A 13415-nucleotide genomic window follows, 5' to 3' on the forward strand; every position below is an offset into this window, starting at 1 on the left:
ATGACCCTTGACAAGTCAACTAAGTCTCTCAGGACCCCAGGCAACTTTCACAGATCATCAGTTGAAGTTTAATTGACAATCTATATGGGTTAGAAGGAATTTCCTTGCACACATGCTCCCTATAAGAAATTACAGACCAGACCAACAACAACAACAAAATTCAAGTATCACATCTAATAGGTCAAACAACTTTGTCAAATGCTGGCTCTGACTGGATGTTATTCTAGGATATGGGGATAAAAATGTTATATAAAAGCAAAACAATTTTGACCTCAAGAAACTTAAATTTGGAAATATAGAATGTTTCCAAATGTTAATGTATATACTAGAAATTATAAGCATGTCCTTTCTCATTGATTAATTTCCCATTTGTAAACACCTAAACTTAGATTTTCACTTACCAATATGTAAATATGGATTCTATACAAAGTGATTTTGATATGGTGGCACTAACTTAAAGTATTAGCTATCTGCATATGATGCTTCCTACTTGTATATACTGTTTTATTCTTTGCTGCTCACAATCTGCTGATTAAATATTTGACTCTTTCTACCATATTTCTTTCCTGAAGCAATAAGGTCCTAAGTATTATTAACTGGCTCTCTAACATTTCTTTGGATTTTTCCCTCTTCTTTTCACTTTATCATCATCACCTTACTTCAAAGCTTGTGTTTCTTATTCTAAAGTTTTATTATCTCCTAGCTGTTTTTCCCATCTCCAGTCTTTCTCCTAGCCAAATTATCAAATTAATCTTATTTTTCTCCTCTCTGAATCCCCATAGCATCCTGTACCTTTTTTTGCAGTACTTGCCATATTACACCTCTTATTGTTATTATTTGAAAATAGCCTTTCTTCCCTATTATATTGCCAACTCACTGAATGCAGGGACCATGACTTAGGCATCTTTACACGTCTTTTAGTGCCTTTGACCATAATAGGAATCTTACAAATATTTGTTCTATGAGCAGCCTGGAATAGATGAATTTTCTTTATATCCTAGCCAACTTTTCCTACCTTGATGACCCTAAGTTTCATTTTAGGCACTACTTCATCATAAAAACTGAGTTGCTTTATCATTCTTCATCATGATCTAATAAGAGAAGATAGTACTATTTGGGCAATAACTATTTTAATGCCTAAAAGCTGAAGGATCAAAAAAACCCAAGTATTTTATTTGTGAGATAACAGGAAAGGCATTATACTAAAACACCAGAGTTCTAAAATCTATTTCTATCATTGTGATCAACTTTGATGTGTAATGAATTAAAACACTTTACCTCTCTTTAAATTATTTTTCCCTCATCTATAGAATGAGAAGGACTCTACATTCTCTAAGCTTCTTTTTCTAAAATTCTATGATTCAAAAACCTGATAACATACTTTCTCCTTAGCTCTCCCAAAAAGACATATTTACAATTTTAATGCTTTTATCATATAGTTTTGTGTGGCATACTTACAATAAACAACTTAGCACCTGTTGTTATATTTCCTCTTCTATTCATAAATAGACAGCCTCTGTTTATAAAATCTTCTTCAAAATTTACTCCAAACTGTCCATTTATTTTGTTATAATCCAATTAATCAACAAGCATTTATTTAGTTTACCATGTGCTAAGAATGTGATAAGTGTTAAGGATGCAATAATGGGCAAAAATAGTTCCTGCCTTTCAAGGAATTTGGGGTTTTTTTTGTTTTGTTTTGTTTTGCTTTATTTGATGAAGGAGATATCATGCAAACAAGTATGAACATTGGATATATATATCCAATATAAAAAGTAGTCATTTTGAAAAGAAGTCTATAGCAATCATGGGGGAAAGTGAGACTTCTTCCTGAAGAGAAGATTTGAATTGAATCTTGATGGAAGCCAGTAAAATATAAAGGCATGAGAATGGAGAGCATTCTATCCATGGGGGATAGCTAATAAAGAGGCAAGTACTCAAGTGACAGAGTATATGAGGAATAAAGCAAATGTGTTTGTATAATTATGTCTACACAAAGCAAATGGTTAAAATTGAGAGTATTTTCAGAGAAATATGTGCCACATAAGCATTCCAAAGGTTTACTAGTTTGGGATTTCTAGTTTCTGAGCTGATCTTTAGAGATGTACTTATTTTTAAAACAATCTAGTGATTTTTATTAGTGATTTTCCCCCCACATTTATAAAAGGTAGGAAGCCCTTTCCCTCCACTTACCATAAGCCCCCAGGATAGCCCATGTAGGACTGGCAGCTTGTTTATGTTAGAACCCTAAAGACACTTTTTTGCTGTGCTCAACTACATAAATATACATTTGAGATGTGCACTCAAGCTTGTGACATTTGTTAAACATCTGAAAATCAAAGCCAATCAGATAGAGAGTGTGTTCTCTTTGTCTCTCTTTAAACATTATGAAGGGAGAAAACCTCTGTAACTCAAGTGGATAACTCAGAAAGTCTATTGCAACCAATATGTACCACTCTGAAAGTCAGAGAAAAGTTTAGTAGCCCCAATAAAAAGATAAAAGTATATGTCAAAAAAATCACTATGAATCTATAACCTCAACATTAAAATAGTCCAGAGCCCCAATAAATCTCTACAGCTTCAAATATAAATAGAAGGTCTTTCCCTTGGATTAAAGTGCTTTTTAAAGTTCTGTGTTAAAATACAAATATGTCTGGGAGGTGTAATAATAATAGTAGTAGCAATAATAAAGATTTATATATATATATATATATATATATACATATATATCACTTGAAAGCATCATACAATATATTCTCATGTTAGCTTTACACACATACACATAAATAAATTGTAAAGTAGTTAATAAAGGTATTATTATCCCCATTTTAGAGATGAAGAAGCTAAGGCACAGAGAGTTTGTAATGACTTGGCTCTGTTGACATAGCTAGTAAGTGACCAAGTTGAGATTTAAACCCACATTTAATGTGTAGAGGCTAGTGAGTGATATGGAATCAGTCTGTAAAAGCAAAATGGGATCAGATTATGAATGGTCTTGAAAGTCTTATATAGATGTCTGAAATTAACACAGGAATAAAAGAATGAAGGAATAAAAAAATCATTTTAATCTTTTCATCTGCAGGCACTAGAGATATAGCTATAAACATGTAAGTTTTTGCCTTCAGGAAGCTTACACTCTAAATGGGAAAACAATATTTATAGGGAACCGGCTATGACAGAAGAAATTCAATCAGGTAGAGAGTGTGTTTTCTTTGTCTTTCTTTAAACATTATGAAGGGAGAAAACCTCTGTAACTCAGGTGGATAGCTCAGAAAGTCTATTGCAACCAGTATGTATCACTCTGAAAGTCAGAGAAGAGTTTAGTAACCCCAATGAAAAGATCCTATGTTTGGGATAGGGAATTGATTGTTATAATTGTAAAAGAAAAGACTCATATGTCTATTGCAAGAAATGTAGATTGGGTTTGATTACTGTTCTCAGACCTTGAATTGCGGGGGATGGGAGAAGTGAGAAAAAAAAGTAAAGTGAGTAGATACTTGATGTAGGGAACCTGAAACCAGGTGAAGATAATGCAAATGCTCACCTATCAGAGACCATCATCACAGAAATGTGAATTTGTGATCTAGTCGTGGTAATAATAATAGTCCAGGCAAGTGGTAAATAAAACATAGTGCTAGGATGATAATACACAGGAAAGGTTGGATGTAAGAGAATATTGTGAAGGCAAAATCTACAGGAATTGGCAACTGCAGTCACTAGTATTTTAGTATGATTTGTTGGGTTAGAGGTATCCAGTCATACCAGCCAGGGAAGTTTTGAAAGCTGAAATGTCTAGGGATGAATATCTGATACTGGGGTCCATGAACTTATTTGTTTTTAATATTCTGAGAGCTGTGTTTCTATATAAATGTGTTTCTTTTGCAGTCCTAAGTATTTAATATAACATTATGCTATAGATTTAATCAGACTTCCAAAAGGGTCAATGATACAAAAAAATGGTTAAAAAATTCTTCCTCAGATCATAGAGCTACAAAGGCAAGCCAAATACATTGAAGGCCCACACTCAAGGAATTCCTGGTGGGCAAAGGTTTATTGTGGCCCTCTCAAAAAAAGACAGGTAAATGATACAGTAGGTCAATTATGGACTTGAAATCAGAAAAATCTGAATTTGAATTCTGCCTCAGATAGTTACAAGCTATGTGACCCTGGACAAGTTATTTAATTTTTCTCAGCCTCAGTTTCCCCATCTGCAAAAGCTAAGTAGGTGTGATGGGCTACACCTAAAATCTATTCCCCTGAAAGAGACTATGGCTGATGAATTGGTTGTACTTCGGAATTTTGAGCTAGAGTAGGGATAAAGCCAATTGGGTATCTTCATTAAGCCCAGCATCACTGTGGTACACATCTGAGATAAAGGGGCCCACTAGGCTCCTGATTTGCAATGGAATTGAATCGTTGAAAAATCACTGTACTTTCAGATGGGCAAAATAGAAAATCTCTTTATTAAAAAAAAAGTGGAGAAGAGGGAAAATAACAGTACCAACTTCAAAGTGTGGCAAAGATCAAATAAGAAAACAATGGATAAATCATTTAATAATCCTTAATGTTCTATGTAAATGCTAGCTAGCTATTATTATTACTCTGAAAATAGTCTGAAAGTTAAGAGAGGAAGATAACTTAAAACTCTCATTATCTTCAATTTTGCCAATGCTCTGTCTAATTCTGAGTCATATTTTCAGAGACTTAGGTCAATATAGCCGATAGAAAGATATCAGATATCTAATTTGTATTCCAGCATTACATAGTCTAAAACTGGAACTATCTAGAAAACATTTTTTATAGTTTCTATGTAAAAATGACTCAAAATTCATGAGGCATTTCCATGTTTTGAAGGAAAAAACCAAATAAGATTGATAGCAGCACTTCTCAGGGACAGCACTGACCCAAGAGAATTGTGGGAGATCAGACGAAACAAGCAGTTTGCCTACTAGTTTATAAAAACAGTGTCTAAGGTGACTCACTATGAACTGCAATTACCAGGAGACCCAAGAAATATGGACATTGAGGGATTTATTCCACTGACCCAGAGGACTTGTTTAATGTATATTTTCAGGTAAGAGGAATTTACCAAATATGTATGTTGTAAATGTAAGTCTACCTTCTTACTAGAGGATTAGATGAAAGGCCTTTGGTATTCCTCTATCCTCCAGCATACCTGAGAGGATGAAAGATTCTTAGCCAGCAAAGAAGAAATAGTCCAAGGAATACTTTAACAAGAAAAATATTCTAACAGTGCAGAAAGGGATCAAAGTCAATGTCAAAGGGTTAGGGAGTAGTATGTAACAGAGAAAAGAGGAAAAACTCTAACACTGCAGCTATCCAACAAGCTTCTAAGGATATGCCCATGAAAATGGAATCCAATCCTTCATAAACAGCAACAAACCATATCTGATTCTAAGGAGCATTACCAAAAGAAGAGCATTCCAGAGGAAAAAATGGATTGTGATGATGGTGATTGATGACTCCTTATCAAGAGATAAAGAAATGGTGAATTAGCTAATTTGGAGCTTTGTGACTTTCTTCAAGGAAACATTTGAAACTCCATAATGAAGAATCCATCAAAACATCATATCTACTTGTATATACTCTATTTTGTTTATTCCTCTAGGAAATAAATGATTCATTAAGGGAAAAAAGTGGAAGATCACAAGTAGCATCTCACAAAACAGCAAAAAACAGGGAAAAGGAAATTGAGTCTGTAAAACCAAATTAAGCTGATGAATACCAAAACCATTTATAGATGGAACTAAAAAGAGGACAACAAATAGAAGTAAATTTTAACAATCTATGAGCATTTCTACAGTGACCTATTCCAAACAACAATCACTATATTTGAACTCTATCACCTCAATATCAAGAAATACAGATGGCACTTAAGAAGATGGAAATCAGGAAAAAACAGTTGAGCTTTGCCAAATGCAGATAGAAATAATCTTTCCTGGAGGCAATACAATTGAAAAGACCCTCAATAATCAACTTTCAAAATATTTAAAGAGAGAAAGATTACAAAGAATAGAAAGGATCACAAATAGTTTTGCCCAAAGAAGATGCATCAAGATCACACTTACTGACTCATATACCTATTTTATCATCCCAATAAGATATCTGGGGAAATGAGTAAGTGAAATAAATAAGTGAAAAACTCTCACAATACAGAAAACTCAACAAGAACAGGAAGTATGCTGAAAGAACCCATCACAATTACTTACAGGAAAAAAATATGAAAACCTACTCATCAATTCTATTCTGTTAAGTTTCTTCCCCCAGACAACTTAAAGCTCTTGAATCAACCCTGAATCTTGAGAAGAATGAGGTCAGCTAAGAAGGTGTATGGATTTAGATGACAAAGTTTTGGAGAAGGGAGACCAGAGATGGAGCACTGGTTACAATTGTTCAAAACATCAAAAGGAAAACAGGCAACCAGAAGAGGGAATAAAAGATAGAAGGGAAAGAAAAAAAAAAGATCCAATTGTAAAAGTTTCTCAAAGCAATAGCCTGGGGTACCCCTTATCAATCCCCCCCCTCCCCTACAAACATCCAGGGATTAACCGAAAGATTAATAGATTCTTAACCTGAAGTCAATTAATGGATAGATTTTAGTGGGCTATGTGAATTTGGATGGGGAAAAATACTAATCTCTTAACTGAAATTAAGGATATTTTTCCATTATGAATGGAGATAATACACCATGGTAGTATTGGCAAGACTTTTAACTTTGTCACTAATAGCAACCTTTCCAAATAACTCTAAAGTGGTTGTACATATCTCTAAATTTCATTTACACTTATGACTATATCCAAATACAATAGTTATTAGACTCACTACTAAATTGTATATAAGCTCTATCTTTCTGCCCATAAAACTAATTCATGCTTTGTAAAGTGGTGAGCTATAGAAACTTTAAAAACCATTTACAACAACATATTTTTGTGAATAGGAATTTTCAGCACTTGTAACCATCAAAAGAAAAAATTAAGTTTGGATGTCCAACAAGATATGTGTATTGTCTTCTCAAAGACAATCCCAAAGCTTAACAACAGCCCTTATATTGATAAGCCTATTTTTAAAAGTCAAATTTAATTTTAACTGGCCAATATTTTAAATATATTATCTTATTATTTAATGTGTTAAGAAACAAAAAAATCATATCATGATGTTTTATAGTTTGATAACTATGTGTCAACATAATTGGTGTCCATTAAAATCTCAAGTATCCTATTTTATGCATTTAAATACATTATAATGAGAAATTTAAAGGATTCATCTGATTTGATAGAAAAAAGGTTAAGTCTCCTAGCTTCCTCATCAAGTATATGGACTTTGATAATAATTTCATAATCATTCTCCTTGTTTCAAGGTTCTCTTCTCACATCAATACATTTTTCACAAAAGCATCAAAAGAATTATCTAAAAGTATTGGCTAACTATATCATTCAATAAATAACAATGACTCCTTATGATCTTTACATTTGATCAATTGTAAATTCTTCTGTTTGTCATTAAATTACCTTTCCAGTCTTAATACACATTACCCTATTTCATTCCCTCTTCTATCCAGCCAAAGCAGCCATGTTACTCCTCATACACAGCACTGAATTTCCTGTCTTCTTGCTTTTGAATATGCCCCAAATTCCTATTTACTTCTCATTCTTAAAACTCTCAGTTTTTGAATCAATTTTATTAAAAATAAGTAATAAATAAGAGCCATGCCCCAACTGATAAACACTCAAAAGATATAATCTAGCCCAAAGGGCTATAAATTCATGCATATCCTTTGATATAATAATATCACTATTAGGCATGAATCTCCAAAAGAAATTTTTTTTTAAAAAAAGGAAGAGGACTTATTTGTACAAAAATGTTTGTAACAGCTCTCTTCAAAGAATAGAAAATTGAGGAGATGTCCATCAGTTTGGGAATAGCTGAGTACACTGTGTATGTACTTGTCATGGAATAGTGTTGTTCTATGAAAATGATGAATAGAATACTTTTGGGGAAAAAAATACCTGAATGTTCCTCTATGAATTCAAGCAAAGTGAAATGTACTGTATACAAAGTAATTCCAATGTTCTGGGATGACCAGCTGTAAATGACTTTGCTATCCTCAGCAGTACAATGATCTATAATTAATCTGAAGGATTTATGATGAAAAATTCCATCCAGACCCAAAGAAGAAACAGATTGATCTGAAAACAGGTTGAATCATTCTCTTTCTCTCAGTCTCTCTGTCTCTGTCTCTGTTTGTCTCTGTCTCTCTCAGCTTCTCTGTCTCTCTGTCTCTTTCTTTGTCTCTCTTCTTTTTCTTGAGGATTTTTTAAAAAATAAGGGTGGGAAATCTATGTTTTCTTTTACAACATGACTTTCATGGAAACATTTTGCATAACTTAACATGTGGTTTCTTAAAAGGGGCTGAAAATGGGGATAAAGAAGAGATTCTGGAACTCAAAATTTTATTTGTTTTCAAAAGTTTTAAAAATGTAAGAAAATTGTTTTAAATGTAGCTGGGAAAAATATTAGATAAGATTTTTTAAAAACTCATTTTCCTTCAAAAATCAATTAAAAACTACCATCTATATCAATTTTCTTTTTTCTGATTTCCCCAACTACCACTGCTCCTCCCCAAAACTACCTGATATTTATTTTTACACATTTATTTTATGTATCTTTTTGCATACATGTTTTCTCTCCCTTGTGAATATAACCTCTTTCAAGTCAAAGAAAGATGCTTTCGTTTTTTTTTTCTTCATATATTTAGTAGTTGGAACTGTGTCTGATACATTGTAGGTGCTTAATAAATGCTTATTGGTTGAATAATTTATCAGAATACTAAAAATGAAAAATCAGAAGGAAAACAATAAATGTTTTTAAAAGATTGGAAGAACTCATTTCCATTTTAAAAATCAATTAAAAGTAAATTATGCAAGTATTGAGGATATTATTACTAAATGCATTAGAAAAAAGCAATTTTTTTTTATCCAGACAGCATTTTAAATATTCGTTCAAATAATTGAGAAATATAAAGAATACAAGAAGCATTGTGTTTATGGTTTGTTGATCATTTCTGCCAAAAAAAAAAAAAAGCTGTGAGTCAATAAAGCAAAATTTAAATTCAATTTGGTATGATAAAAAATTTACTAATAATTAAAACTGTCCTTATTTTTTTCTCAATCATATGAGAGCTGATTTATAAAGAATGATTCCCATCCATTCCATTTGTTAGAAAGGAGAGAACAGCTAATAAACTTTATTTTACAACCTAAAATTAGAACTATCCAAAAACAGAATGAGATGCCTCAAAAGGCACTCCTTCACTATAGATTGTCAGATAGTGGGTGACCATTTGTTGTATGCATTGTAAGAACATTTCTTCTTCAGAAATGGTTTGGAAAGAGCATAAAAGAGAGAAAAGAATAAACATGCAAAAATATTTGTAGCAGTTCTTTTTTTGTAGCAGCAAGGAATTGGAAATTGAGTGTAGGCTCATCAATTTAGGAATGGCTGAATAAGTTATGGTTTTTGAATGTAATAGAATATTATTATTCTATAAGAAATGATAAGCAGGCTGATTTCAGAAAAGCCTGAAAAAACTTACATAAACTACTGCTAAGAAGTGAAAAGAATCAGCAGAACATTCTATTAATGTAATACCAAGTAACAACAAGATTATGTGATGATAAACTATAATAGTCTTAGCTCTTCTTAGAAATGAAGTGATCAAAAAGACTTGAACTGGAAAATGCCATTCATTTACCAGAGAGAACTATGGGGGCTGAATGTGTATTGAAGCATATTATTTTCACCTTTTTTTTTTTGGTTCCTTTGACTTTTCTTTCTCATGATTTTCCCTTTTTGTCCTGATTTTTCTGTCACGATGATTAATATAGGAATATGTTTAAAATGATTGTACATATATAATCTATATCAGATTACTTGTTATCTTGAGAAAAGAGGAGCTAAGGGATGAAGGGAGGGAGAAAAAATTTGGAAATGAAAATATTATAAAAATAAATATTGCAAACTATCTTTACATGTAATTGGAAAAATAAAATAATATTAAGTAAAAAAAGAAATGGGTTTGATTGGATACTCTGAGATTCCTTTCAACTCTGAGGTTTTATTACTCTTTGAATATCTGTATAAAAGTTTTAATAGATGATGAAGTGCACAGATTTTCTCTGGTTACCTCCCAAGAAGTCTTTCCATCAAGAAATTATAGGATATTCTACATCTGAAAAAAAAAAAAAGGATAAAATTTTAAAGTTCATTTAGGTTGATGATTTTCATCAACAAATTTCAAGAGGAATAACTTAAAGAATGATCATGATAGAAGAAGTCTTGGGTTTATAAAAGGTTTGGTAGATTTCTTTTAAGTAAAGTCAGCTTTACAGTGATACATTTTGCTTGGTTTTATAAAGGCAATAAAGTTTGTTTTTTTGAAATTATTTATTGAAAGGTACACCAAAAAAGAGATAGAGAGAATACTAGGAAGTTGGATGATAGTGATTAAAAGAAATTAAAAAACTTTTGCATAAGCAAAATTAATGCAACAAATTAGAGAGAAGAAGAAATGATGAGGGGAGAGGCATATAGCAAATTTCTCTGATAAAGGCCTCATCTCTCAAATATATAAGAAACTGTACCAAATTTATTTTTTTTAAATAAGAGTTATTCTCCATTTGGTAAATAAAGAATATGAATAGGCATTTTTCAGAAGGATCACATCAAAACTATCAATGGTCACATAAAAATGTCCTAACTCAACTGACTAGAAAAATGAAAATTAAAACAGTGCTGAGGTATTACTTCACACTTATCAGATTGACTTTCATGACAGAAAAGTAAGATGATAAATGCTAGAATTGCAAATTAGTTCAGCCATACTGGGGTATGCCCAACAGATTATAAAACTATGTATATACCCTTTGACCCAGCAATACCACTACTAGTTCTATATCCCAAAGAGATCAAAAAAAGATGGGGATGGGGGAAAGGGATTTATTTGTATAAATAAATAAATTGTAGCAGCTCTTTCTGCGGTGACAAAGAATTGAAAATCTAGGGGATGCCCATCAATTGAGAAACAATAAAACAAATTGTAGTATATGGTTGTAATGGAATACCATTTTGCTATAAGAAAATGATGACCAGAATGCTCTCAGAAAAAAGCTGGAAATACTTATATGGACTCATGCAAAAATGAAGTAAGTAGAACTCAAAAACTGCAGTAATAGCAATATTATATAGATGACCAACTGTAAAAGTTTAACCCACTCTGATCAATACAATGATCCAAGAGAATTTCAAAGGACCAAAGATTTAAAAAAAAATGCTACCCACTTCCAAAAAGAACTGATGAACTCTAAATGCAGGTGAAAGTATGGTTTTTTTTAACTCTATAGTTTTTGTTTTATTTTTTGTTTGCTTTTTCTTTGACAAGATGGCTAATATGAATATATGTTTTACATGACTTCACATGTATAAACAATATGAAATTGCTTGCTTTCTCAAGGATGGAATAAAGTAGAAGAGGATTTCGAACTCAATTTTTTTAAATTAATGTTTAGAAATTTATAGTGAACATTTAATAAAATAAATAACCATATTCTAAAAGAAATGTCCAGATGCACATACAAATGAAAAATAATGCTAATATTTTTCATGATATTTAGCATTTATATAGCACTTTCTATTGTTTCAGTTTATCCTCACCAAAACCCTGAGAGATATTATTATTCCAATTTTATAGATAACTGAAGTTGAGAGAGGTTAAATAACTTGAAGAGGATCCCACTGCTAGTAGAGATTTGAAATTAGATTCAAACTCAGGTCTTCCTGACTCCAAGTTCAAACTCTTATCTATTTTATCACCTAAAGTCATGTAGGTTTTTCAACAGTGACTTTAATGAATATATTGAGATAAATAAAATTCCTTGATAAAAATAGTCACAGAGAATCTTTGAATATTAACAGCTAGACATAAAACAAAAATATTCACTAAAGATGTTCACCATTGTCATAGAGGATTTCTTATGCCAAGTTCAAACATACTTTCCTAAATTGTTGAGGTTCCCTAGATGTCCTTGTCTTATTCAGATGATCTTATTTATGTATCACATAGCTCTACCATAATTTAAGCCTTCCTCAGTGAGAATCAAAGGGATTCAAAAGAAAGGAATCTAGTAATCATCAGAGAAAGAAGAAAAAAGAAAAAAAATTATCAAATGACATCATATCAGTGATCATCAAGCATGAGTATCAAATCAACAAGCAGATTATTAATATATGTGTTTTGGGTAGTTGCTTCAAATGTAAAATGACTTATGCCCAGAAGTGAGGAGGAGAAAAATGGGTTGAATCACCATCTGGGAAATTGTAGTCCTTTTAATGATTCCAAACTGCTCCCTGATGCAAAAGCCTGACTTTTGAACACCAATATTCTTTCCATGATGTTCATGACTACGAATAGGATAAAAACCAGAACATCAAAAGAATCAATTTTGAAAGTGACCTGTAAGGAAATGGAAGTTTAAGCAAACTACGGCATATTTTAATCTATGATTAACGTGTGATAACCTGAAAGACGTTATTTAGGATTTGTACCACTAGGGAAAGAGCCCGTTGAATTGGGAACAAGGAATAGTATATGAGATGGCCTAAATGCTACACAAGGATTCTACAAGATTTATGCAGGATGCAAAGCATAATGAACACCAGACTACTATCTGGACCTTTGAAGGGAGTATCCAAATCAATAATATCACATATTTACTGAAGTATAACTATGTATTCCAATAATGGAAAATGATGGCCCCATTTAATCTTTGCAAATAATAACAAATCCAGAGAATTGTATTCAATTTGAGATGCTAATTTTTTAATTGCATAAACTCTCATAAAGATTGCCAGACACGTTAAGAAAAAATATGAAGAAATCTCTAAGAAATTGAGGGTGTTCAACATAGTGAAGAATAGAATATGGTAGTTGCTTCAGATAACATGGTAGTTGTCTTTAAATACTTGGAGGTTTCTCTGTCACATGGAAGAGACAATAGGCTTTTTCTGTGTTGTTTTAACATCATGGGTATCAATGAATGGAAGCTACAAAGAAGCTTATTCTTGATATTGACAACATAAGAAAAGATTAAAGCTGTCCAACAGAACAGATTGTCTCATGAGGGAATGAGTAAGCCTCTCCAGAAAAAATCCAACGGGGCCCTTTTGTCAGGGATGGTATAGGAGATACTTGTATGACTAGTTGGTCCCTGAGGCCCTATCCAAATTTTAGATACTAAGATCCCAAGTCAGGTGCCAAAGCCAACTGATGTACAACTAAATATAAGAACAGTTTAAAAGTATATATATTAAATGATTATATTTGTATTATGATTTCTCTA

General features: G+C 32.0%; 1 long non-coding RNA gene across 1 annotated transcript in view; it reads left to right on the forward strand.

The window, feature by feature from the left end:
* LOC127557815 (uncharacterized) overlaps positions 1-13415 on the forward strand; it is a 38551-nt gene that overhangs the window by 22393 nt on the left and 2743 nt on the right. The window lies entirely within an intron of this gene.

Source organism: Antechinus flavipes, chromosome 3 (genome assembly GCF_016432865.1).
Source record: "Antechinus flavipes isolate AdamAnt ecotype Samford, QLD, Australia chromosome 3, AdamAnt_v2, whole genome shotgun sequence".
NCBI classification, from domain to species: domain Eukaryota; kingdom Metazoa; phylum Chordata; class Mammalia; order Dasyuromorphia; family Dasyuridae; genus Antechinus; species Antechinus flavipes.